The sequence below is a fragment of the Galeopterus variegatus genome, unplaced genomic scaffold (assembly GCF_000696425.1).
Source record: "Galeopterus variegatus unplaced genomic scaffold, G_variegatus-3.0.2 Scaffold4634, whole genome shotgun sequence".
In the NCBI taxonomy this organism is placed as follows: Eukaryota; Metazoa; Chordata; class Mammalia; order Dermoptera; family Cynocephalidae; genus Galeopterus; species Galeopterus variegatus.
In genome coordinates, this window is record NW_007730745.1 from 131473 (window position 1) to 137203 (window position 5731).

The following is a 5731-nucleotide window of genomic DNA, read 5'->3' on the forward strand; positions in this document are numbered from 1 at the left end:
TTCTTTGGATATATTCCCAGCAGTGGGATAGCTGGGTCATATGGTAGATCTGTCTGCAACTGTTTGAGGAACCTCCAAACCATTTTCCATAGGGGTTGCACCATTGTGCATTCCCACCAACAATGTAAGAGAGTTCCTTTTTCTCCGCAGCCACGCCAGCATTTATCTTTCGGTGTCTTTTGGATTTTTGCCATCCTAACTGGGGTGAGATGGTATCTCAGTGTGGTTTTGATTTGCATTTCCTGGATGCTGAGTGATGTTGAGCATTTTTTCATATGACTGTTGGCCATTTGCATATCTTCTTTAGAGAAATGCTTACTTAGTTCTTTTGCCCATTTTTTGATTGGGTTGCTTGTTTTTTTCTTGTAAAGTTGTTTGAGTTCTTTATATATTCTGGATATTAGTCCTTTGTTGGATGTGTATTTTGCAAATATTTTCTCCCACTCTGTTGGTTGTCTTTTAGCTCTGTTAATTGTTTCTTTTGCTGTGCAGAGGCTTTTTAGTTTGATATAGTCCCATTTGTTTATTTTTCCTTTGGTTGCCCGTGCTTTTGGGGACATATTCATGAAGTCTGTGCCCAGCCCTATTTGCTGAAGGGTTTCTCCTATGTTTTCTTTAATAAGTTTTATTGTTTCGGGGTGTATATTTAAATCCTTGATCCATTTTGAGTTGATTTTAGTACATGGTGAGAGGTATGGGTCTAGTTTCAATCTCCTGCATATGGATATCCAGTTATCCCAGCACCCTTTGCTGAAGAGGGAGTCCTGACCCCAGTGAATAGGCTTGGTGCCTTTGTCGAAGATCAAATGGCAGTAAGTGCGTGGGTTGATTTCTGGGTGTTCTGTTCTATTCCATTGATCAGTGTCTCTGTTTTTGTACCAGTACCATGCTGTTTTGGTTATTGTGGCTTTGTAGTATAGTTTAAAGTCAGGTAGAGTAATACCTCCAGCTTTATTTTTTTTTGCTCAGCGTTGCTTTGGCTATTCTTGGTCTTTTGTTATTCCAGATAAATGACTGTATAGTTCTTTCCATTTCTGAGAGAAATGTCATTGGAATTTTGATGGGGATTGCATTGAATTTGTATATTACTTTGGGTAGTATAGTCATTTTCACTATATTGATTCTTCCAATCCAGGAGCATGGGATGTCTTTCCATCTTCTTGTATCCTCTCTAATTTCTCTCAGGAGTGGTTTATAGTTCTCGTTATAGAGATTTTTCACGTCCTTAGTTAGTTCAATTCCTAGGTATTTTATTTTTTTGGCGACTATTGTGAATGGGCAGGCTTTCTTGATTTCTCTTTCAGCAGCACCATACAGCAGCTAGCACAATTTTTAGAAAGATTCCTGCATGAATTTTAAAGTGACTTGTTTCAACTGTTGACACACATGAATTTCCTCTTTCTGGAAAAAGAACACACAGATCTTAGGGAAACTTGCTTAATAGTCATAATTTCTCCATTTCACATTTTTTTCAGAAGACAGGAAATAAACATCATTAAACCTGATGAGTTTATGAGAGCGCTCAACCAGTGCTTGAGATAAAAATGGATTTTTTCCCTGTCTGTCTTACTAAGTTGGGTTACTTAGTTTTCTGCCTCAGTATGTGGAGTTACAGAACGTATCAAAATCTTATAATTAGACCTGGAAAATCTACACTCCTCGCTTCACTGATTGCAGTCATTCATCCTGCTCACAGACACATTGTATGGATTCTCACAAGCATCTGACTGCTCTAGACACTAAGCCTGTGGCTCAGGGATCACATTGCCATGGACCCTCTGAAGATCTCATGAGCCGATGGCTTCTATTCTTCCTTCCAAGCAAAGGCCAAGCCTAAGAGGGTGAGAGAAGTAAAAAAAGAATAGGCTCTATCTGTTCTGGGGAAGCAAATGTGGGGTGGGGGTGGCAGACAGAGAGTAGAGACAGAATTATGACCAAATGCCATTTGCATCATGGGTGCAATGGGAATATTTTTTAAATACCTCCTAGCACATCTGTCCTTCTTAGAAATTGTTTCTTTCTCCACAGCCCTTATTTTTTTACCCTAGAGAAGAAGACAAATACTACCTCGGACAGAAGGAGAACAAGATGTAGGGGCAGTTCCTGTTAATCAAGAAGGGGAAATAGGAAATTCTTACTGTGAGAGGAGATATATCTGCAAGAGAGACAGAAGGGTAACCTGTGAGTAGTCAGGTAAGTTTCAACTGGAGGAGTAGGGATTAAATTAGGAAACCCAGATGACCACAGGTCAAGGCATGTCTAGAATCAACTTTATTAGTAGTGATATTTTATCTTCTTTTTTTTTTTTAACTCCTGTGTCTTTTATTTCATAGGTTATAAATCAAAAACAGAAGACAGGGGTACTATTCATCAATCCTTCCTTATATCCCAGTAAATATCAGTATGAGAGTTTGTGTGCAGAATATTAGCAATTCTACTGAAGTGCCGCTTTGGGTAAATTTTAACACCTTAAAGAATGATGGAATTAAATGGGTTGTTGAATCTGGATCACATCAGCCTTCCATAGTAAATGAAAAGAAATGAAATAAAATTGTACTGTACATGGAAGGTAAAATTGAACGGACTATGAGAGAGAAAGCAATGGAAGAAAATTTCTTGGCTGCATGACTAAAACTTTCTTGAAGGAATTCAGTGTCATTAAACCAAAACCAAACTTTTGTTCATCCTCCCAAGCAAAGGCCAAGCCGAAGAGGGTGAAAGAAGTAATTTGTGGAAAAAAAGTAGACATCATAAGCATCAATGGTATAGCAGAAAAGTAAAAAATCACAAGCAAGCCATGGGTATTCATAATATTAACATTATTGCGACAATGATGGCTAACAGTTGATGGTGTTAAGGGGGAAACATACCACTTCTACCCCAAAATGGCAGAACAGATATGCTGCCCTTCTGGAATAGTTATTATTCTATTTATTATGGCAGAGACCCTGCAAATAACAAAGGACAAAATATGGTAAAGAAAGCCAAAGTGAAAGTCATTGTTAAGACCAAGCAGAAAGTGAATGAACATGAACACATTACCCTACACTTCCTGTTTGTTCCTCTCCTACAGCACAAGCCACGGACTAGGTCTTGACTGTATCTCATCTATGAATCACACATTCAATGAGCTGCCCACGATTTCCTTCATCACACCTCTACATTGGATTCAAGGGGTTTTTCCAACCACCACTTCTTTAAGGCCTATAGCAGCTTCTCATTGAATCAGAGGTATGAACAAGGTCATGGGTATGAGCCCAAAGATATGAGGTAAAGACCTCGTGACTTGAGTCTTTATTTACTTTTATCACTCAGTTCTCCACCACTTCTTTAAGGCCTACAGCAGCTTCTCATTGAATCAGAGGTATGAACAAGGTCATGGGTATGACCCCAAAGATATGAGGTAAAGACCTCGTGACTTGAGTCTTTATTTACTTTTATCACTCAGTTCCTCAAATCATCTCCTCCTACACCTACCAAGAAAATTTGCTCTTCTGCAACTATTTAATCATTTCACTCTTGCCTCTGGGGTTCTCCTAGGGCACATCCCACCCTGGAATAGCATCCTCATCCTGACCCCTATTTCAGCCCTCCATCCCACCGACCCCCACCAATTCACTAGGTTTTTCACTAACATTTTTCAAAAAGCTACCACAATCCATTTTTTCTCACCCTGACCTGTTGGAAAAGAAATGGTATCTCTTCTAGAATTTACTCTGCCTAAACATACAAATTCTCGGAGTTCTTATTGATTCAATATAATTTTTGTATCATATGCAAACAAAAGGGCAAGTGCAGTAGCGAGATCGTGGGGATAGTGAGGACGTCTGGATCATTCTATCATTAGAGGACCCTAGAGGGTAAGAAGAGATATGATGTGTAATATGTTTTCATATCCCCCAGAATAAATAGGTTAATGTGATATTGTGATTTATAAGAAATACATATTTTGGTCTTTGGCCGTTTCCTGCCACAGAACTCCTAAAACCCTTGGAATTTCCTGAGTGATAGTGGTATAGATTCATCTTGTAATATTTGGTCTTTGACCTTGGTTCCTGACACAAAGCTCCTAAATTACAGCCACCTTGTTCCTTATATTACAAAGAAACTTAAACGAACGTAAAGAGAAGTCACCAGCAAGGTCAGTAGCTGTAAAACTGCATGCCCTGCTCAACCCATGGGCCCCCAGTTTAGCCAGGGGTATGGAGCACGCCTGACCATGTGGGAATAATTTAAATTTCCATTTGGGAGACGGGAATTTGGAGAGGGGTTACAAGCAGAAGTTGTTGCTATTTTGTCAGGTTTTCTTTTAACCATCTAATAACTGCCCCGGAAGAAAAGATGAGAAGAAACAACCAATAAATTCTCACGCAATTGTGAAGACAAGAAATCAGGACAGGCTCTGCTAGATAAAAATTTATTTTTTGATTTGGTTTTGAAATCTTCATCTTTCATAAAACCTTGACTATTACTGGAGATTCATGGATTAGGCTATCTTTACATTGTTTTCAGTTTCCTGCATAAAATATAGGAAATTATACTTTAGAAACTAGAGGGAAACTAATTATTCAGCCACCATAGTAAACAATATGAGGCTGTCCCATACAACCTCAACAAACCTCAGTGTCTATTTTCTTCCTTAAGAAGTCACCAAAAGAAGTACTTACCCAGGTATAAAGAGTTTAATCGAAAAGTCAAAAATAATCTGCCTAAATTTGAATCCCAGCTTTACTACCCTGCTATGTGATTCCAAGAAAATTACTTAAACTCTCTGTGCCTTTGTTTTCTCATCCATGAAATGGGGATAATAACACTATCTACTTCATGGGATTGTGAAAATTAAATAAATCCATATACATAATTGCCTAGACCACCACATATATATCCTTATTCCCTCATATTCACCAGATTGGCCAAGGGTGATTTGGTTTGAATCTTAGTACTTTACAACAGCATGACCTAACCTTCATAAAATGAAATTTACTCATCTAAAAATGTCAAAAACCATTGTGTCTTATTCACACAGTTTGGTAAGGATTAAATGAGATGGTCTATGCAAAGCATTTTGCCCAGTGCCTGCTCGATGGTAACTGCCCAGGTTTTGTTTTTCATTCATTCAACTCACAGCTTTTTGAAAGCATGCTACTGAAGACATTGTGCAAAGGGTGAAAGGTTTAGTCTCTGTTCTCAGAGGTCTTATTCCTGTTTACTGAATCAAAGTGCATTTATGATTATGATATAGGAAATTCCAGAAGAGAGGGGTGGCACAGTCACAGCGTGGCCAGAGTAAAAAGGAGGGAAACTCAGAAAAAGGCTTCAGGGATCTGAACTGAAAAAGCATCTCAATGAACTTTAAAGAATGGGCAAGACATTGAGAAAGAGAAATGGAGACTGGTTGGGGATGGGGTGGGAGGGAAGGTAGCATTATTTTACAGGTGAGAAAATTGAGGTTTAGAGAGGGACAGTCACTTGCCCCAGGGCCCTCAATAAGCAGGAATTGAGGTCCAGACCCAAATCCAGGCATTCTGGCCCAGAGCCCATGCTCTCCCTCCCATTTCACAGGGATTCCTCCAGGAGTCTTTGCCTTTCCCTTTTTTGGAATAAGATTTGGGGAATGGACTTTGAGACGTGAATTAATTCAGATTAAACCAAGAAAACTTCCTGGCCCAGTTAACATCCTCATTCCCATGGTTAAAAGCCCCCCCCCCCCACCTGCGCAGCTGGTCTCTGA

The 5731-nt window shown here is 39.2% G+C and overlaps 1 long non-coding RNA gene across 1 annotated transcript in view; it reads left to right on the forward strand.

Annotated features, from left to right (window-relative positions):
- LOC103603497 overlaps positions 1-3226 on the forward strand; it is an 11292-nt gene extending 8066 nt beyond the window's left edge. The window contains exons 2-3 of the long non-coding RNA XR_551620.1: positions 2029-2193; positions 3074-3226. This is a non-coding gene — a long non-coding RNA (uncharacterized LOC103603497). The remainder of the gene's footprint in view (positions 1-2028; positions 2194-3073) is intronic.
- The last annotated feature ends 2505 nt before the right edge of the window (positions 3227-5731 follow it).